Genomic DNA, 23,044 nt, shown 5'->3' with positions numbered 1-23,044 from the left:
ACAGTATACAGGAAAAGGAAACAGCACCCCTGTATTTTCACAAAATACCTTGTATTTTAACAACACCCCTGTATTTTTACAGCATACAGGACAGGGCCAGTGTTCCTTAATTTTTACAACACCCATGTATTTTTACAGCACAAAGAACAGTGCCCCTGTACATATGATACTTTGGTCTGCAAAGTATCAAAAGTATTCCCACACATAGAAAAACATTCCATCAGTGATACAAAGGTGAAACCATCATAACATGTATCTCTTAGAAAAAATGTATATATGACACTGTTAGAAAAATGTTATGCATCTCTTTGCATGTATTAGATACAATAGAAACAAACACTGTTAGGAAAAAGCTATATTGACAGTTGTGCCAGTGATATCTCCTTCATTGAATATAGGCATGTGTCCTAAAATAATCTGTCCAAAGCACACAGTCAGTCAGCCATCTATAGCCTGAAAAGAGACATAATCAATCAGCCATCTATGTAGCTGATTTTAATCATAAGGGCACTATATATATATATATATATATATATATATATATATAGAGAGAGATAGAGAGAGAGAGAGAGAGAGAGAGAGCGAGAGAGAGAAAGACCCTTGTTGAATGATGCCTAAGGGTATCATACGGAACCTGTGTGGCAGGACCATCGGGAAAGCTCCTCAATGTACATTTCACTATGGGGGGGCTTGTTCACAAGCACTGTATTGTCTAATGGTATACTTCACTGGTAACTCAACTTCTTTCAAAGAGTCACTATTACCCTGAGTGCTACCAGCATCATAATCTTCAGACATTGGCTTTATGTCAGAGGATGTACTAGTACTGCCACTCTAAGAGACTGTACTGTCTTGTCCATTTAATATGCTTGAATGTAAATTCCTCTGATCTACAAACTTCATTTCATGATTCTGATGCCTATTTGCCACCTTAAGAAAGCTCATATCTCACAGACCTTCTTGAGCATCTGCCTTTAAAATATAATTAATAATTTCAACATTTTCTATCAGCAAAGACTGAAGTTCACTCTCCACAGAAGTATTTATTTTCAGATTCTGTTTAACTGGTTTACTTGCTTCCAGCTCTGTAGTGTGATGCAACTTAATTTTATCACAGAGAAATCCTGGTTACATAAAGACACATTTTTACATACAGGAGTATTACTCTTCACAAGACTGTCAACATTAACTTTCCATAAGGTTCTGATTTGCACTGCAAAATGGTGTGATTGGGTCACATTCATATCATTCTGAACACATGTTTACAGAGTCTCATCCATGGAAGCCATACATATCTCTGTAGACTTATGTACATCCTGTACCTTTGCCTCCTAGATTGATCTCCATTAGTATTTGTCAGTTCTTTATCCCAACCTTTAAAACACAGTTTTATCAGGAACTGTAACCTTTTGGGGAGACTTCACACCTTTAGCTGTTGCTGAAAGCTGAAAGTCACTGCAAGTTCTCATCCACTTTTACAAGACAGTTTTAGGAAACTTCCCCACTTTGATACTTCAGTCCTCCTTACACACTGGTACATTAAATGAGGACTTCTCCATTGTCCCACTGCTGCTGAGAGATATCCTTCTGGAACATCTTTCTTTATTCAAGCAGTTCATCATGTGTGTGCATCGTAAACATATCACTCTTTATGTCAGCCTTTCCAGGATCAAAATGTAGCAATTGATTCTTGTGTTTATGTACTTCTGTCACACTAGGTTCAGTGAAGACTTTTGGATGCCATTTTGGGTCCAGAATCCAATTTCAGAGTGTTATACAACTTTTCCTCTTCTGATTTTCCCACTACTACATGAAACTTTTTCTTTGCAGACAACTGCTCCTTTAGCTGGTTACTTTTTCACCTTGCACTTGCCAACTTGTTCTAAGACTGCAGAAGATTGCTCTCCATATCTTCAAATCTAACTTGTTTCAACTTTTGTACAGCTATTTCAGACTCTGCCACATTTCATTTACACTGCATCTCCAATTCTCTTGTATTCATTTACATTCTTTTTGTCTCCTTGCATTTTCCCAGCCATGCCATGTTCATAGTTAAGTTCTCTTTCCAAAGCCTAACTTTGTTCTACTGTGTCATGTAGTCTTTCCTCCAACAACACACTGTTCCCACTCAGATACTCTGAATCTGCTCTGACTGCAGCCAAGTTGGATTGAAGTGTCTGTATTTGCTTCTCAAAGCCTGCTTTAAGATGGACAAATGTCCAGGTCTTTGTCCTCATAGTCTTTCTCCCACTAAGCTTGTGTATGCAGCATCTGGAGATATTTCTCTTTTACTCTACAAAGCTCTTCAGCCAGAGAATCTCTCTCTAATTCACACTCTTCCAGTTTTGCTTGTCTGGACAGAATCCAAGAGTCTTTTTCTTTTACCAATATATCTAAAGTTGGCATGTTTACTTGCGTGTGTTCTGCATCACTCTAATGTCTGTTTACACATTTTTTTAATCCAGTTGCTGCTGAATATTCAAGCACTATTGGCAAAATTCTACAATGTGTTTCTTGAATACTTTTTTTATCCAAGCAGTCCATCATTTTCAAGCTTTGTAATACATGTCAATTAATCAGCCTTCTCAAGGCATTCAGACACAACTGCCAATTTGAGGTCTGTCTTTTTAAGAGCCTCAATGCCCAGCTCTCTCATCACAACACAGCAACTTCTCCTGCTGTCACTTGTGCCACACTTTGTTTTCAAAAGTGCTTTCAATACAGTAAAACATTTTCTACACTACAATGCACTACAATGACTAGCATATAACAAGAATTTTTCTCTTTAACTGCAACAGAAATGTCAAGGCCACATACATCTTTTCTTAAATGATCAGATTATAGGCTTGTGCATTCAGCAGGATAAAACACATTTTTTTCTTCTGTTTAACCCTTTTTCATTATATATCTCAAAACTGTCACTTCCCATATATTTGCATCCTGTTTTTGCAGATTTGTAGACAATTTGCAGATAGCAGACAATACTTTAACAATTGCGCTTCCAACAAACTTTGCATCTCCCACATGCGGACAATTTTCTATTTAATCAGTTCAATATGCTTTGTCTCCACTTACCACCTTGATGTACATTCCATAATGCAGGTGCAGTAATTATCCATATTTCCATTGAGCTGCTGTAATCCACTTTCTGCAAAGACCTGCAAGCCAAGTCTCCACCGATTGTGATGATATGGGGTAATTATCTCGGTAGAGAGGTGTATTGACGCAGTGTCTAGATACCAAAGCAGAATCCAACAACAGCTTTTCCAGTGAATAAATTAGATAATAATGCTTTACTGTCAGCATTCAACACAAATGAACAGAAAATAACAAATAGCTTAACCCCCATTCAGGGCACTGACTCATTTCTTCATTCCTGACTATTCCTGACTGTGGTCAGATAGTCTGCAACAAAGTCTCTGAAAGTCTTTACAGTCCTATTTCTCACAGGTACAGTATATGCTCGTGCCTGGCTAGGCTTCCAAATGTAGTGTCAGTGGTTTAGTTATCTCTCTAAATCATCCATGTGTAACTCTGGCCATCTGGCCCATTTAAATCTGAATGCAGCCCCACCAGGGCTGTCTGACTGTATCCAGTAGCAGTCTCACCTGGGATCTGTGCAAAGAGCTGCCTCTAGGTGTTGACATGCCTCCTTTGTGATCAATATGTGGGCAGATCCCTCCAGGCGCACACTGAATATCGTGTTTATTTATGCCATCCCTGGTGATGCTACCACTAAAATAGCCAGGTACTTTGAGCTTGCAGTGTGGCCATATCACACTAAGCAAATCACAAAAACTATACCTGCAAGAATGCATGGTGCGTTCTATTTTTAACGAGTGTGAAATTTAGTTATTTAGTTTCAGAGTCTCTGGAGGGCAAAAGCTAGCTAGAACTGGTATGATGAGCGCTATTTTTAATCAGGAACCAGCAATAATTCAGTTCCTGAACCTGTCCTTGGCTAAAATGTTTTTTCCATAAGATACGTTTTATCTTAAAGTGCATTTTGAGTGCCTTCTTTTTTAAAATATAACACCTTTTTTAATAGCTCCACACCAGACCCTTAGTTCCTGACCCTACTTTTCCAGAAAATAGTACTGCATAACATTTAAACCACCTGGTAGAACAGCTCTGACCTTTCAGGTGTTCTGTGGTAGCGTATCCTTATAAGACTTGTTTTTGCAGCATAGTCCACAGATGCTTGATTAGATTGAGATCTTGAAAATCTGGAGGCCAAGTTATGTTCATCAAGCAATTCCCAAACAATTATTTTCAGTATGGCATGGCACATTACCCTGCTGCAAGAGGCCACTGCAATCAGGGAATACCATTGCCATGAAGAAGAGTACTTGATCTTCAAAAATGATTAGGTAGCTGTTACATGTCAAGAAACATTCACATGAATGCCAGGACCCAAGACTTCACAGTAGAACATTGTCCAAAGGATCACACTGCCTCTTCCAGCTTGTCATCTTCCTATAGTGCAACCTGGTACCATCTATTCTGCAGGTAACACCACCTGGCCATCCACATGATGTAAAAGAAAAGGTTTTTATCAGACTATGATACCCTTTTCCATTGCTCCTTTGTCTAATTCATTGTATGAACTTTCGTCAGTGGACAGGGATGACCATGGACTAGTCTAAAGCCATGCAGCAAGCTGCAATGCACTTTGTCTTCAGACACTTTTCTATAATTGCCAGCAATAACTTTTTTAGAAATTTGTGCTACAGTAGCTTTTCTGTGTGATAGCACCAGACGGGTTAGTTTTCAATCCCCAAGGGCATCATTAAGCCTTGGGTGCCTATGACCCTGTCTCGTATTCATTGGATAACTTGTGCTAGGTACTAACCATTGCATTCTGGGAGCACCCCACCAGATCTGCTGTTTTGGTTATGCTCTAATCCAGTCATCTACAGCCATCACAATTAGACCCTTGTCATAGTCGCTGAAATCCTTACACGTGCCTATATTTTCTGCATCCAATACTTTAAATTCAAGGACTGGCTGTTCTATGGGGGTCATTCCGAGTTGTTCGCTCGCAAGCTGCTTTTAGCAGCTTTGCACACGCTAAGCCGCCGCCTACTGGGAGTGAATCTTAGCTTCTCAAAATTGCGAACGAAAGATTCGCAATATTTCGAAAAAACTTCTCTGTGCAGTTTCTGAGTAGCTCAAGACTTACTCTGCCAGTGCGATCAGTTCAGTGCTTGTCGTTCCTGGTTTGACGTCACAAACACACCCAGCGTTCGCCCAGACACTCCTCCGTTTCTCCAGCCACTCCCGCGTTTTTCCCAGAAACGGTAGCGTTTTTTAGCTCACACCCATAAAACGTCCAGTTTCCGCCCAGAAACACCCACTTCCTGTCAATCACATTACGATCACCAGAACGAAGAAAAAAACCTCGTAATGCCGTGAGTAAAATACCTAACTGCATAGCAAATGTACTTGGCGCAGTCGCACTGCGGACATTGCGCATGCGCATTAGCGACTAATCGCTCCGTTGCGAGAAATAAATAACGAGCGAACAACTCGGAATGACCCCCTATATCCCACCCCATGAGAGGTGTAACTGTAATAAACTCACTTCACTTGTCAGAGTTTTAATGTTATGTATGCTGCATAGTTCATATGGAAACTGTAAATTACAATGCAGCCATGCTAATCTCTTCAATAATTAGTGATGAGCGGGTTCGGTTTCTCGGAAACCAAACCCCCCGAACTTCACCCATTTTACACAAGTCCGAGGCAGGTTCGAACCTTCCCGCCTTGCTCGGCTAACCCGAGCGGGCCCGAACGTCATCATCCCGCTGTCGGATTCTCGCGAGATTCGGATTCTATGTAAGCAGCCGCGCGTCGCCGCCATTTTCACTCGTGCATTGGAGATGATAAGGAGAGGACGTGGATGGCGTCCTCTCCGTTTATTGTTGAACTTGATTGCTTTATTGCTTAATTGTGGGGAGGACTGGGGAGCAGCTGTTAGGAGGAGTACAGTGCAGAGTTTTGCTGATAAGTGACCACCAGTTTTATCCGTTCTCTGCCTGAATAAAACGCTCCATACCATATCTGTGCTCAGTGTGTGCATAATATATCTGTGCTCACACTGCTTAATTGTGGGGACTGGGGAGCAGCTGTATTATATAGCAGGAGTACAGTGCAGAGTTTTGCTGACAGTGACCACCAGTATACGTTGTCTGCCTGAAAAACACTCCATATCTGTGCTCAGTGTGCTGCTTTATTGTGGGGACTGGGGACCACCAGTATAATCAATATTATATAGGAGGAGTACAGTGCAGAGTTTTGCTGACCAGTGACCACCAGTATACTATATATAGCAGTACGGTAGGCCACTGCTGTACCTACCTCTGTGTCGTCATTAAGTATACTATCCATCTACATTCTTCTATACCTGTGGTGCATTTTAGTTTTGCAGTTTGCTGACACAGTGACCACCAGTATACTATATATAGCAGTACGGTAGTCCACTGCTGTACCTACCTCTGTGTCGTCATTCATTAAGTATACTATCCATCTACATTCTATACCTGTGGTGCATTTTAGTTTTGCAGTTTGCTGACACAGTGACCACCAGTATACTATATATAGCAGTACGGTGGGCCACTGCTGTACCTACCTCTGTGTGGTCATTCATTAAGTATACTGATAAAGCTAAATATTTATCTTATATAAAACCCTTTATGAGGTCTAAGAACACTGTACGCTATTCACGTATGGAGTACCGTAAGGGTACGCTCGTTGCGTAGCAATCGCTTAGCCGTAGTCGAGACGCTCAAGCGTCACGTTCGCTCACGGCCAAGAGATCACAGGCAGGCACGCTATTGGCTGCCGTCTAACGTAATGATTCGCTATAGCGTAGCGGACGCTCGGGACCACGAGGAGATCACCAGCGGCGCTGACGCTCACAATGTTAAACCTTTATATCTAAACCATAAACAGTATATTATGCAGTAAAACCTTAGTGTAGAAATAGGGTGTAGATGCAACCTAGTGTAACCTTATTAACTCAAATGCTGTTCGAGCGTCACCGACGCTCTGAGAATACTAAACACTATAAGAAATACACAGATACCAGGGCATAGGGTCCAACGCCTAATATATATATATTATGAATGATATACTTGCAAAAGAATTAACACAATACAAGTCATACACTACAATATAACATAGACTACCTAACCAGATAACTATACAGGAAATACAATACAATACAATTATGTTTTAAGGGAAAATAAGAGAGAAAGAGGAGAAGAGAGAGAGAGAGAGAAATGGCTCACAATAACAGTAAGAACAATATGGTTGCGGAGAAACACTTACGCACAAGGGGAAACGATCGCATGCGCCTCTGGACATCCAGCTCCCGATTTTCAGCAATGATAACCGTTGAAGAGTGAGCTGGATGTGATCGGCTTGTCTATTTATGCCCCACACACAATACAATTCAATGGTCCCTACAATCTCATTGTTCATTGGACACAGGAATTCGGCTTCGCACTATAACAAAAGGTCATAGGTTGATTCATACAGGTGGGCTGTGACGATTTCCAACAGCTCAGGTGGGAGGGAAACTGGGTTTCCCGCCGCATGGCTAAGTAAGAGTAAATAATAGTAAATGGACATAAACTTCTTATGTCCATAACTATTCGCACGAGCGATTATCCGCTCCAAACCAACACCGGAATATTGCTCTTTAAATGTTCTTCCGATGGATACTAAACACCACTGTATGACTCCTGTTAGACCCTTCGTACAATACAAAGAGGGATCCCTCTGTCCAGGAACATGCTATATTAACTAAACTTTCAGAATCTATCAAAGGGACCATGATCTACAAAATACATTATATAGTGAAAATATGTAACGATTGAGTCGCACGCTACGATCACATAAACTCTACCGTAAATACGCATACCGTGCGCCTGCGGGTGCCCGCGACTGTGAGTATGCGCACTCACGGGAGAGCGTACGCATGCGCAGCGCGGACGTGTATGAGGTGCAAATATGGCAGTGTGTATAGAGATATTTTTCTGACTTTGACAGTCCACCCTTTGGCAGTCAACAATAACTGCCACTTCCTAAAACATTTCAAAAAGAGAAAAATATATGTCAGGGGTTAATACATTTCCATGGTTGGGTAAGGGAGGAGAGAGGAGAAGGTGTGAAGAGGGTATGACCTAGTGAGATAGCAGAAGCATGTGTGTATGAATCCATGTTTGGGGGTCATGTATCATCGTGCCGTACATGTTTTAAATCAAGCTTCGAGGTATTGCGAAGTATACATTTGAATTCCTTCTTATCCCGTGGTACGGGTCTGTGGATGGGCTGTCAAACTTTACCGAGCTCTTTTCGGATTTTGGTTGTAACAAAATGGGGAGCACATTTTAGTTGATGATACATGAATGGGGGAATATGTGATTGCTGATATCTGTGCCTGTATTCCCTATACTATGTGTGTAATTACCTGAAGGTTGTAGAGATGAAGAAAAGACATAATTACGGTAAATGCAGTGGTATTCTATGTCAGGTAAATGAACATTTGTCGGTTGAAGTCTTGTTCGGTGTCTGTTGAATGCAGTCTTCTTTGTGCTTTTGCCCATGAGGTGCGAGCAAAAGCTTTGTCAATGTCCATAGATTTACAAAAGTGTTGGGCTAGCGTAATTTTAAAATTTCTAGGGAAACTGGGGATCTATGGCAAAGTTCATCAAAAATCTGTGTATCAGGTTGTCAAAACTTCTTCTTTAATCCATCTGTTGTCTGTATATCGGCTCATCAAATTCCTCGTCCAAGTGGGTCTTTTTACCTTGGAGGAAACGGAAAAACAGGTGAAAGAAACGGACCGTAGAAATCGCATTTTCATCACATCATTGTTTCTACATTTGGGTCATAAATCAAATCCATTGGAATTACAGTTTCCTCACTCCTTAAACTCATCACCCTGGTACGACGATTGCACTTCATTAAAGCCTGACCGCATCTAACTATCAAACCAATCGTTATGATAACTCCTAAGATACATAGGAGAAACTTCCCAACATCCATTATGACTTCTTGAGCCCAGTCTCCTAAACCAGAGAACCAATTTCGCGGGTTCAACCATGACACCCAACCAGTCAGCTCATTACCTACAGCAGCAAGAGTGAGATTGTGTCTCCTGCGAAATTCCCACTTCAGTTGGAGAATATCGTCCATCTTTTGGTCTATGACCTCGACCGGGTCCTCGGTGCTATTCGTAATATATGTGCAACATTTCACGCCGTATTGTGTTGCCAGTGTGACACAATATCCGCCTGTCACTGCTGTGAGGTAATTAAGAACCATTCTATGCTGTACCAGTTCTGTTTTATAAGCTTGAAGTTCTCTTCCAGTATACCTAAACGTGTCATCATACATTTCAGTGATATTATCTAACAAATTTGCAAGCGCAGATATGTATTTATAATTCAACACTCCTCTGGCGGTGTGAGTGATGTCTAACGCGATTAGAAACTGAATCCCGGTGGATTCATGGATCATGTCAGAGGCCGGATGCTCTGTTCTTTCTATCAGGTGCCGTTTAACTACGTGCTCGTAATGGGTGTGAGTATAAGGAGTTTGGGCAACACGGTGTATGTCTTTCATTTTGTCATGTGATACAGTCATTACTTCAGGCAGTACTTTTCCAATATAACACAATCCTTCAGAGTTTGGGGCAAGCCACTTATACGCCTTTCTCCCGCATATGAAATATGCATCATCGGGGAGAACATATGGGACGGAGTAGGACATAACCATATTACACACCTTCCATGTGAAATCTCCTAACCCTAATTCTTCCATCTGCTTAGTACACGTATCAGGTTGTACGATATGTGCACAGTATCCTGGTGATACCTCTCCAACTCTCGTAATCCTATTTCCTAAGGTATACCTATATCGGAAAGATTTTCCTCTACTGGCTATGTGGCGTATAAGCTCTGTATCTGTAGGCATTCTATCTGCTCTATGCGAAAAGGTCATGGTTTGGTTACTCCATGACACTTCCCAATTTCCCGGCTTTCGGGGATTGGAGATGTTAAAACATAATAGGGACCTATCCACATGGTATTGGTGGAGCTTCAAACTAGGAGGGCTGGAGATATTAAACCTCCTGTCCACCGGTCTCCCACCACTTAACTCAAGTACCTCCCCTAACGTTAAAGGAAATGGTACTAGCCCTGATTTGCTATGACCTTGAGGTACTTGAGAGCATACCCAACAATCTGTTTTATTTAACACACTACCCACTAAGGAGTGATAGTCACTCAATGGATGCCGGTCCATATGGATATTAAAACTGGATTGGCATTTCTTAATGCACCCATCCTCCACTACGTTGTCACAGAGCCTACAGATACAGTTTTCTTCAGCTAACAATCCTTCACAATTCCTTCTATTGTCAATGCTATCGGATCGTTTTCTGATACTCGCCTTTACTTGTTGGTTAAGTTGTTCTTGGAAAACTACGCCTCCATCTTTATCATCAGAACTCATTCCAGAACCTCTCTCGACCTCCATGGTACTCTCGCCGGAACAGACTGCTCTGGTCAACATCATGGTCAACAGGAAAATCCGGATCACAGTCTCTTGGGGCAAGTCCATCTCTACCGTCTGTTCCTTATCACGGGACCTCTCTGGATCAGCAACCTTCTTACAGTGGGACGAATGAACCCAAGTCTCTCTCTCAGCAACCTTCAATGCTGTAGTGCTAGTCAATAAGACCTGGTATGGTCCTTCCCATCTGTCAATAAGGCAACCTGAGCGTAGAAAATTCCGTATCATTACATAATCCCCAGGTTCAATGTCATGACAATTACTATCTGGTAAATCAGGAATCACCAACTTCAGATTATCATTTTGATTCCTTAACTGTTTACTCATGTTAATCAAGTATTTTACAGTCACTTCATTGTTACACTTCAAATCATCCTGAGGGTTAATCATAACATGCGGTTGTCGACCAAACAAGATTTCAAAGGGAGACAGATTAAGAGGGGACCTGGGAGTGGTTCTGATGCTGTACAGTACAATGGGTAAAGCTTCTGGCCATGTCAATCCTGTTGCTGCCATCACTTTACTCAGTTTATTTTTAATAGTGCTGTTCACTATTTCCACTTTCGCACTCGCCTGTGGACGGTATGGAGTGTGCAGCTTGCTATCAATTCCCATCAATTTACACATTCCTTGAAAGACATCACCTGTAAAATGGGTACCCCTATCACTTTTGATAATTCTAGGGATACCATATCTACATACAAATTCCTGCACAATTTTCTTAGCAGTAAACATAGCGGTATTTGTGGCCGCCGGAAATGCTTCGACCCAATTTGAGAAAACATCTATACAAACAAGTACATATTTCAAATTTCGACAAGGGGGTAATTGTATAAAGTCAATCTGTATTACCTGGAAAGGGCCGCCGGCAGGTGGGATATGAGATGGTTCTGTAGGTATTGCCTTTCCGATGTTCTTTCTCAAACAGGTAAGGCATGACATTGCTCTTTTACTCGCATGAGATGAAAATCCTGGGGCACACCAATATGCTCTTACCAACTTGCACATCCCTTCCTTGCCCAGATGAGTCAGCCCGTGAGCTGCCTCAGCTAAACATGGAAGGTATGCTCTGGGGGCCACTGGTTTACCGTGTCCATCCGTCCAGAGTCCTGAGGACTCCTGGCCATATCCTTTTGCCTTCCAGACTGCCTTTTCCTGTGTGGAACACAAATTTTGCATCTCACACAACTTCTGTGTGTTGATGGTATTAAATACCATCTGTTGTGTGGTGTCTGTCTGTCTGGGGGTACCAGCTGCTAACTTAGCAGCTTCGTCTGCTCGGCTGTTACCAAGTGATACTGGGTCCTGGCTATATGTGTGTGCTTTACATTTGATAACAGCCACTCTGTCGGGTTCCTGTATCGCTGTTAGAAGCCTTTTTATGTGAGCTGCATGCGCTACCGATGTACCAGCTGCTGTCATGAAGTTTCTGAGGTGCCATAGGGCTCCGAAATCATGGACTACCCCGAATGCGTATCTAGAATCGGTGTAGATATTGGCTGATTTGCCCTTAGCCAATTCACATGCTCTGGTTAGGGCGACCAGTTCAGCAACCTGGGCTGAGTGAGGTGGGCCTAGCGGTTCCGCTTCTATGGTGCCTTGGTCATCTACGACTGCGTATCCAGTACACAAGTCTCCCGAGTCTGACTGTCTATGACAACTACCGTCCGTGTAGAAAGTTAGATCTACATCTTCCAGTGGGTTGTCACTGATGTCAGGCCTTGCGGTAAAATTTTGGGTCAAATATTCCATACAATCATGTGTGTCCTCCTTTGTGTTAAATTCTCCTTCCCCACCACTCTCATCCTCCACCCTTTGTGCCTGTCCAGGCACACCTGGGAGATACGTTGCAGGATTTAATGCACTGCATCTCTTTATGGTGATGTTTACGGGGGCCATTAGTGCCAATTCCCATCTTGTAAACCGCGCTGATGAGACGTGCCTGGCTTGGGCAGAATTTAGCAAGGCTGACACTGCATGTGGTGTATGAATTGTGAGGTTGTGACCTAGCACTACATCTTCGCTTTTCGTTACTAGCAATGCTATCGCAGCGACGCTTCGCAGCATGTGGGGAGGGATCGCGCTACCGTGTCTAGCTGAGCGCTGTAATATGCTACTGGCCTGCTGGCATCACCGTGCTTTTGGGTTAGTACGCCTGCCGCGCAACCAGCACTTTCTGTTCCGTATAGCTCAAAGGGTTTCCCATAGTCTGGCATACCTAATGCTGGTGCCTGCGTTAGGCACTGTTTAAGTCTCTCAAATGCCATCTCAGACTCGTCTGTATGCGAAATCCAATCAGGTTTGTTTGAGGAGACCATCTCCTGCAAGGGTAACGCTAGAATGGAAAACCCTGGGATCCAATTACGGCAATACCCACACATTCCTAAAAATGTTCTGATCTGTTGCTGGGTTTGTGGCAGAGTCATGTCTCTAATTGCTTGAATTCTATCAGCGGTCAGGTGTCTCAGTCCTTGTGTTAGACAGTGTCCCAAATATTTTACCTTAGTTTGGCATAATTGCAACTTGTCTTTGGATACCTTGTGTCCTGTGTCTGAAAGATGAAACAGGAGCTGTTTCGTATCCTTCAGGGATGCTTCCAATGAATCAGAACACAGTAGTAGATCATCCACGTACTGTATTAATACTGATCCAATCTCTGGTTGGAAAGACTGTAAACAATCATGCAAAGCCTGAGAAAATATACTTGGACTATCTATGAATCCTTGTGGTAATCGAGTCCATGTGTATTGGACTCCTCTGTATGTAAATGCGAACAAATATTGGCTGTCAGGGTGCAGAGGTACCGAAAAGAAAGCGGAGCAGAGGTCAATAACAGTGAAAAATTTCGCAGTGGGAGGGATTTGCATTAGGATGACAGCTGGATTTGGCACTACGGGGAACTGACTCTCAACTATTTTGTTAATCCCCCTTAGATCCTGCACTAGCCGGTAACCCCTCCCCCCCACTCTTTTTCACAGGGAAGATGGGACTATTGGCAGTGCTGGACGTTCTTACCAGAATGCCCTGTTGTGGCAAGCGCTCTATTACTGGGTACACTCCTAACTCCACCTCTGGCTTCAGAGGGTACTGTGGGATTTTTGGAGCTATCCTACCATCTTTTACTTGTACAACTACCGGAGCTACGTTCATTAATCCAGTGTCCTGTCCATCTTTAGTCCAAAGTGACTCTGGTATCTGAGATGTCATTTCTTCTACTTGGGAGGGAGTCCTATTTGTCATAATGGTATGTGACATTAATTTTGATGGGGAGTCTAACATGTCTCGCACTTCCTGAGCGTGTTTCTCAGGTATGTCCAAGAATACACCTTCAGGAGTACAATAAATGACGCACCCCATTTTACACAGTAAGTCTCTTCCCAGGAGATTGGTCGGTGCCGATGCAGCCAGCAAAAAGGAATGCTTGGTATGTAAAGGCCCTATTGTAATCTCGGCTGCCTTGCTAACAGGGTAATGCTGGACTACTCCTGTTACTCCCATGGCTGGAATTGTCCTACCAGTGGTTCTCATGCCCACTGTCGAATTTATCACTGATTTGGCCGCCCCCGTATCTACAAGAAAGTTTAATGATTTACCAGCTACATTAATTGCAACTTCGGGTTCACTTCCAAGGCTTGCAATCAATTTTACTGGCTGCAGATTACAGGTATGGCCACACCCCTATTGGGTATGGTGACCTCCCTGAATCCCGCTGGCAGCAACTACTTGTGAGGGAGTTAGCTGGGAACTACCAGAGGCGTGCCAGTCTCTGTTCGGGGGGTATCTTTTTGTTTCCCCTGTATGTGGCTCATAACTCCGTCTCTGTGGACCCTGATCCCAATGTCGTGTGTCGTGTCGTTGTCTAGGGGGTTGATAAGATTTTGGTACATTTCTCGATCTACAGTCTCGTGCAAAGTGTCCCTGTTTGTGACAAAAATAACATGTTACCACATTTGACTTACCCACAGGGTTTGGTGATATTAACACAGGCTGTTTTGTGGTCAGGGCCTGTATACTTACTGACATTAACTTATCACCTTGTGACTCCCTGTGTCTGGTGATATTCCGGTCGTGATCAATAGCAGCCTCTCTCAAAGTAGCCACAGACAGACCTCGCCAACATGGTTGTGTGGTCTGTACCCTAGTTTTTAATGACTCTTTTAAACCATCCATCAGTACCGATACTGCTACTTCTCGATGGTTTATGTTTGTTTTAATGTCCTCTATGCCTGTGTATTTTGCCATCACTGATAATGCTCTGTGAAAATACTCTGCAGCTGTTTCTGACTCCTTTTGTTTAATGGAGAATATCTTGTTCCATTTAACTACCGCTGGGAAATACTCCTTTAACTGTAAACTTATTCTTTTTACATTATCTTTGTTGTACACATCTGTAAGAGGTACATCCTGATCTAATCCACAGTCAACTAAAAATTGAGCTGCGTCGACATTGGAGGGTAAACAAGCTCTTAGCAGTACTTGCCAATCTTTATTATTGGGCTCTAAAGTGTTTCCTAGGTCTCTGATGTATTTTTGGCTAGCAACTAAATCTTTTCTAGGGTCAGGGAATTCAGACACTATGGTCCTTAATTCCATTCGGGTAAACTGGCTATACATGGCGATGTTCCTAACAGGAGTGACTCCTGAAGTGTCCGTTTTCCCATTTGGCACTACTATTACCTTAACAGGATTAATTCTAACAACATCATTCTGTGTAGATTCTGCAGTTTGTGGTGAAATAGTTTCAGCATAGTGTATGGTGCCGTACTTACCCGTTGATACGACCTCACCTGTCCCTCCGCTAGGGGGCTTTGTTACTAATCTTATAGGTTGGGCCGTGCCTACTGTTGTCTCAGATATGGTGGCTGCTAGAGAGAGCGCTGATATTGTTGCCGATTCGTCCTCTTGATCACACTCCTGGGGAAAGTTCAAAACAGGGTACAACTTGCACGGGTTAATACTTGCATTGGTTAATTGGTTAACATTATCTTTAACATTTACACAGTTTCTAAGTGTTTGTTTGTTACACCTTAGTGCGTCATTCTCCGCAACCAATTTTTCTCCTGATATGTATGGTGGCGGTGGGGCCGTGGCTATCAGTTTCCTGATAGAGCCAGATCCCGCCGCCTGAGCCAATCCTCTCTGTATGTCACCCTCCTGTTGCCACAACTGCAAATAATCATAATGCTTGATTCGTCTCTTTGCTGATTTAATGAGACATATCCTTCTCCTTAAATTTGTTAACACCTCTGTGCTGAAGCTACCTACTCTTGGGAATTTCTCCCCGTCATGTACTGTCATTCTCTCCCATTCATCACATAAAGCTTCTGTGTGACTTCCGTACTTTTCACACATTACGTACCTTGCCGACCCGACTGGTCGGTTTATAGAATCAACCCGAACCGAGGTTGATCGCCCCCTTCCTGAACAACTGGCCCCCATAATTTGCAGGTGTTACGGAACCTTACAAAAAACCAAGATATTCACGATAGGTTGGCGGTGAAGTTTACCGAGCACCTCACTCACTCGCCCACGCCGACCAATACGACCTGATCACACTGATATAGTGCTGGCGTACTCGACCCAGGGCCCCTATTAACCTTTGTTTACTGGAACATGTGAGTGTGATCCGCAGAGCATTAACCCTTTCCAGTAAAGGTGTGGTTGTCAGATAGTTCCTGAGTGACCAGCGAACTTCCCTTTTTGAAAAAATAAAAAAATTACACAAATCACGTTAGAATGTACAAATAGCGTTTATGACCTTCGTACACAAATAGTACCGGTCAGGTTTACTAATGCACACAATTACGTGCGGTACAATCGTTCAGCACATAAGCAACTAATCTTATGTAGGGAGCGACCAGCGGAATCGAAAATTGCGGCTGCGAATTCCTTCAGCAAGAGCTTGTATGGCCTATATGGGTGTTGCACCAACCCTTTTTTTGGTGTTGTGCCTGTGGACTCTATAGCGGACTTCCTTGTCTGCTGTACCTAGACCTCCTGGTCTGTTACAGTATGACCTCCTGGTCTGCTATACTCTAATGCTCAAATTTTTTGTTTAACCAAGGATGCCTCCCTAGCCACCGTGCATGTCACTTACACGTATGTACCTTCACGAGAACTCGATGATTTCTTTTGGTTCAATCCTCAAAATTGTAAAAACACACTCACTCACCACATATACACTTTTGTTTCTATTTCTATTTCTGCGCAGAAATTTCTCTTTAGACCAGATGTGTTACAAATTAGGAGAAGGATCTATTAATTTAAATTTCGAATTTAAAATAGATTTGCGCTACTTATCGCCTGTTGCGCTATTTATCGCTTGTTGCGCTACTTAAAAATCAACACTATCGTGTGACTTGAGTTACGTGGGCGTACCCAGACACTCCGTTGCGTAATTTACGCTGCGTGCGTCGGCCTTGGCGTACGCGAGTCTCAGCCCTTTGTTAGAGACACGTGTACACAAAACCAATGTCCACCGTAACACAACTAACACATTTATCAATGTAGATGATCCTCGATCATCTACCGCACACCACACCAATCTCTCCTTTTACCTTTAGGTAGAGCTGTGTGTATTTCTATACCTTAACTGTATTACCTTTACTCTTTAACTATGAAATAGCGGCAAATCTCTCTTAGTACGTTTATCAATTATACAATGGCAAACAGGAGAGTGATATATGGAAATACACGAATGAAAAGAAATGCAGATATGCGTGCGTGTGTACGCAAGACAGAAATAAACAGTTTTAAAAAGACACTATCGTTTTGTTCTTACCTCCGGTCCCGGATTCCTTCAGCACCCTTTACTAAGCGGAGCAGACGCTTATCCAAACAGCACTACGAGGAATATGACCTCCCGCCCTTTGCTGCTGGATAATGTCTGCTGAAATTACCTAGTGCAGATATGTGAAGGACGGGCGAGCCGCCAATTGATAAAGCTAAATATTTATCTTATATAAAACCCTTTATGAGGTCTAAGAACACTGTACGCTATTCACGTATGGAGTACCGTAAGGGTACGCTCGTTGCGTAGCAATCGCTTAGCCGTAGTCGAGACGCTCAAGCGTCACGTTCGCTCACGGCCAAGAGATCACAGGCAGGCACGCTATTGGCTGCCGTCTAACGTAATGATTCGCTATAGCGTAGCGGACGCTCGGGACCACGAGGAGATCACCAGCGGCGCTGACGCTCACAATGTTAAACCTTTATATCTAAACCATAAACAGTATATTATGCAGTAAAACCTTAGTGTAGAAATAGGGTGTAGATGCAACCTAGTGTAACCTTATTAACTCAAATGCTGTTCGAGCGTCACCGACGCTCTGAGAATACTAAACACTATAAGAAATACACAGATACCAGGGCATAGGGTCCAACGCCTAATATATATATATTATGAATGATATACTTGCAAAAGAATTAACACAATACAAGTCATACACTACAATATAACATAGACTACCTAACCAGATAACTATACAGGAAATACAATACAATACAATTATGTTTTAAGGGAAAATAAGAGAGAAAGAGGAGAAGAGAGAGAGAGAGAGAAATGGCTCACAATAACAGTAAGAACAATATGGTTGCGGAGAAACACTTACGCACAAGGGGAAACGATCGCATGCGCCTCTGGACATCCAGCTCCCGATTTTCAGCAATGATAACCGTTGAAGAGTGAGCTGGATGTGATCGGCTTGTCTATTTATGCCCCACACACAATACAATTCAATGGTCCCTACAATCTCATTGTTCATTGGACACAGGAATTCGGCTTCGCACTATAACAAAAGGTCATAGGTTGATTCATACAGGTGGGCTGTGACGATTTCCAACAGCTCAGGTGGGAGGGAAACTGGGTTTCCCGCCGCATGGCTAAGTAAGAGTAAATAATAGTAAATGGACATAAACTTCTTATGTCCATAACTATTCGCACGAGCGATTATCCGCTCCAAACCAACACCGGAATATTGCTCTTTAAATGTTCTTCCGATGGATACTAAACACCACTGTATGACTCCTGTTAGACCCTTCATACAATACAAAGAGGGATCCCTCTGTCCAGGAACATGCTATATTAACTAAACTTTCAGAATCTATCAAAGGGACCATGATCTACAAAATACATTATATAGTGAAAATATGTAACGATTGAGTCGCACGCTACGATCACATAAACTCTACCGTAAATACGCATACCGTGCGCCTGCGGGTGCCCGCGACTGTGAGTATGCGCACTCACGGGAGAGCATACGCATGCGCAGCGCGGACGTGTATGAGGTGCAAATATGGCAGTGTGTATAGACATATTTTTCTGACTTTGACAATACTATCCATCTACATTCTATACCTGTGGTGCATTTTAGTTTTGCAGTTTGCTGACACAGTGACCACCAGTATACTATATATAGCAGTACGGTAGGCCACTGCTGTACCTAACTCTGTGTCGTCATTCATTAAGTATACTATCCATCTACATTCTATACCTGTGGTGCATTTTAGTTTTGCAGTTTGCTGACACAGTGACCACCAGTATACTATATATAGCAGTACGGTAGGCCACTGCTGTACCTACCTCCTGTGTCGTCATTCATTAAGTATACTATCCATCTACATTCTATACCTGTGGTGCGCCTCTTTTTTTCTTTGCATCATGTGCTGTTTGGGGACAATTTTTTTGAAGTGCCATCCTGTCTTGACACTGCAGTGCCACTCCTAGATGGGCCAGGTGTTTGTGTTGCCCACTTGTGTCGCTTAGCTTAGTCACACAGCGACCTTGGTGCGCCTCTTTTTTTCTTTGCATCATGTGCTGTTTGGGGACAATTTTTTTGAAGTGCCATCCTGCGTGACACTGCAGTGCCACTCCTAGATGGGCCAGGTGTTTGTGTCGGCCACTTGTGTCGCTTAGCTTAGTCACACAGCGACCTTGGTGCGCCTCTTTTTTTCTTTGCATCATGTGCTGTTTGGGGACAATTTTTTTGAAGTGCCATCCTGCCTGACACTGCAGTGCCACTCCTAGATGGGCCAGGTGTTTGTGTCGGCCACTTGTGTCGCTTAGCTTAGCCATCCAGCGACCTCGGTGCAAATTGTAGGACTAAAAGTAATAATGTGAGGTGTGAGGTGTTCAGAATAGACTGGAAATGAGTGGAACTTATGGTAATTGAGGTTAATAATACTATGGGATCAAAATGACCCCCAAATTCTATGATTTAAGCTGTTTTTTAGGGTTTTTTGAAAAAAGCACCAGAATCCAAAACACACCCGAATCCGACAAAAAATTTTCGGTGAGGTTTTGCCAAAACGCGTCCGAATGCAAAACACGGCCGCGGAACCGAATCCAAAACCAAAACACAAAACCCAAAAAATGTCCGGTGCACATCTCTAGCTATAATGTGGCATCCTGCATGGTGTGCCAGGCTGAGACTATTTGCAGCTGGTGATCGCTCCATTAGTTTCTAATGGAATTTATGGAGTGATCACCAGCTGCAAACAGGTGAATACACACGGTGAGATTCAGGATAACCCCAATTCTCACTATGCAACAGGGCTAGGTCGGCATCGCAAGCACATAAATGAGTGTGCTTGCGATACTGACTATGTGCGATTTTGGCTAAGTGTAAATTTTGACTATCTTCTATGAGATAGTCAAAATTGACTTGCCTGCACAGTCTATCTAGGCTTACGATGCTGACCGTGCAGGACTGCGCATTGGCATCGAATCAGGATTGCAAGGTGACTTTCACTTTGCGATCTGCAATAACTTTTCTTACGATTTTGACTATATAGTCAAAATCGTAAGAACATATCTCACCATGTGTACACACCATTAGCCATGCAGGATGTCACTATGCATGAAAAAGCCTGGTTTGTATTTTTTCACAGCAAGATGATTATACGCAGTCTTGTTAAAGTGGTGTGAGCACAGGGTGTTCTCTGCAAGGCACACATACAATTTTAGATATTTAATAGTGCCTTAAGTGTAACCAGTACTTATAGGAATGACAGTGTGACACAAAAAAAAGAAAGGAAATTACAGATGCACACTATAGTACTAGGCACTGCTAATCAGAATAATTATAATAAACTCTGCAATCTGAGAGCAAAATTGAGGTGCTTAGCATAGTGTTCGGACAAAAATATATGGGCCCACCAACACTGACCAGGTGACCTCTTCTGGTGGGTCCCTAAGTCTAAAATTCAAGTACAGGGCACAGGGCCCCCCAAGTCAGCACAGGTCAACCATCCCAAGGCATCACACTAGTGAGAGGTTAAAGTATTAGCATTACATAAAAAAAAGCAGAAGCTACAGTATGTAAAAAGGTTGATACACACTAGACGATTTTTAAACAATAAAGATAAAACATTTCTTTTGAAATGTCCCCAGCTGTAGACTGAACAATATAGTGAACCATATCATTCAGTGACATCACCCCTCCCATCTCTGAACATGCAGTAATGAAAGATATAGCCTAAATTTGACTGCCTTTTCAGTTGTTAAAGTTGATAACGGGGGAGCGCATCATTATCATTATAGTGCATACACACTTGACAATATTCACAATATTATCTGTATTGTGCATATCGTCCACCTTAGTCATCTAATGTGTATGTACCTTTAGTAGCATTACATTGGTGAGAAGTAATAATTACAGTGTGAAAAGGTATTACATTGGTAGAATAATAAATAGTTGCTAAACCAAAAAGTGCCAGATTAAGTATTACAATGTGATGCCCCAAAGCAGCTAGGCCACACCAACCCAGGGGCCCCAGTTCCCCAAACTAATCCCTAAAACTGAGAAATTGTATACATTTATTCAGGACTTACCATCATAGTGCCTTTCACAAAATATGCAGTCTGTAGAGCAAGAGATCAATGCTAATTAAAAACACCATTGGGTATCTGTTAGGGATGCTAAGCCAAGCTAAAGGAGTTTCTGCCTTCAAGTGTACATAGGTACACAATATAGACTATATATGGGGACCTTGAACTGCAAACCATAATTCCAAACATAATTAGAGGTGCTATCATGCTGGGACTTGTAGTTCCACACAGAAAAAAAAAGAAAATGCATGTGCACATTGTATAGTACTAAGCACTGCTAATCAGAATAATTATAATACATTTTGCAATCTAACAGAGCAAAATTGAGGTGCTTAGCATAATTTTGGGCCCAAAACATATTGGCCCACCAACCTTAACCAAGTGACCTAATCTGGTGGGTCCCTAACACTATGGTTCAAGTCAAGAGCACAGAATCCCCCAAGTCAGCACAGGCCAACCACCCCAAGGCATCACACTAGTGAGAGATTAAAGAGATAGTCAGTGTTACATAAAAAAGAAGACAAAGCTACAGTATGTGTTAGGAGTGCCACATTTGTAAGAAGTAATAATTGGAGTGTTCAAAAGTGTTGCATAGCTAGAAAAATAAAAATGTTCTAAAAAAGTGTTAGCGCTAGTATTACAATGTGATTCACCAAAGCAGCCAGGTCACACCAACCCAGGAATAAAAGTGCGGAATGTGCAAAAAGGTACATGTAGTGAACAGTATTATTTGAAATAAACTGACATGTACTGTACAGTATTTATTAAAGCTTGGAGAGAGTTTTTGATAATGTACCAACCTATCAAGCTACTTACAGGTTTGAAAAATGACAATTTGAAGCTGATTGGCTGGTGCTTTATCACCTTCCACTTATCACTTCTTCATCACTGCATTATCTCTTCTCCAGGCTTAATACATCTGCTCCACAGTCTGTAAAATGGAAAAAGCTGATTGGGTAATAATTGATCTCTCTATCCATTTTACCCCTCACCAAGCTTTGATACAGTAACTACCCCCTTTAATATAAAAGAAATGAACTGATAAACATTTATTTAATCACTGGTAACTGTTAATCACCATACTAGCTGCATCTGCTTCACAGCTATGACACCTGCGCATTGGATCCTCAGGTAAAAATAAGACTAAGGAGTCTATTTACTAAGCATTGGATGGAGATAAAGTTAATGGAGATAAAGTACCAGCCAATCAGCTCCTAACTGTCATTTTTCAAACACAGCCTGTAACATGGAGGTTAGAAGTTGATTGGCTGGGACTTTATCTCCGTCCACTTTATCTCCGTCCAAGGCTTAGTAATTCGGCCCCATATACTCCAACCAATATGTTAATCTAATGGCACAGCAAGGTAGATGAAATGTACTGTATAACAATCCCAGTGGCATAACTAGGATGGAGTACATGCCCAGGGTGCAATTTTGTGTTTTGTTTTTTTAATGCATACTGTACGATTTCCACTTCTCATTTACTGTATGACAATCAATTTTATACCACTTCACATTTATGTGTGGGATGATGGTGTACTGTAGAGAAGGGCCACAGCACCACTGTTGGAAATTTGTTTTGTGGGAAATGTTACAGGAAGTGAGTCGCTTTAACTATGTAGAGATCAAAGA

General features: G+C 42.3%; 1 long non-coding RNA gene across 2 annotated transcripts in view; it reads right to left on the bottom strand.

The window, feature by feature from the left end:
* Positions 1-22,341, bottom strand: part of LOC135057593 (uncharacterized) — a 176,519-nt gene extending 154,178 nt beyond the window's left edge. For both annotated transcript variants that reach the window (XR_010244225.1, XR_010244226.1), the window contains exon 1: positions 22,229-22,341. This is a non-coding gene — a long non-coding RNA (uncharacterized LOC135057593). The remainder of the gene's footprint in view (positions 1-22,228) is intronic.
* Positions 22,342-23,044: the final 703 nt, after the last annotated feature.

The sequence above is a fragment of the Pseudophryne corroboree genome, chromosome 3, assembly GCF_028390025.1.
Source record: "Pseudophryne corroboree isolate aPseCor3 chromosome 3, aPseCor3.hap2, whole genome shotgun sequence".
Lineage (NCBI taxonomy): Eukaryota > Metazoa > Chordata > Amphibia > Anura > Myobatrachidae > Pseudophryne > Pseudophryne corroboree.
Note: the sequence above shows the minus strand (reverse complement) of the source record. Positions and strands in the feature narration are given on the sequence as shown.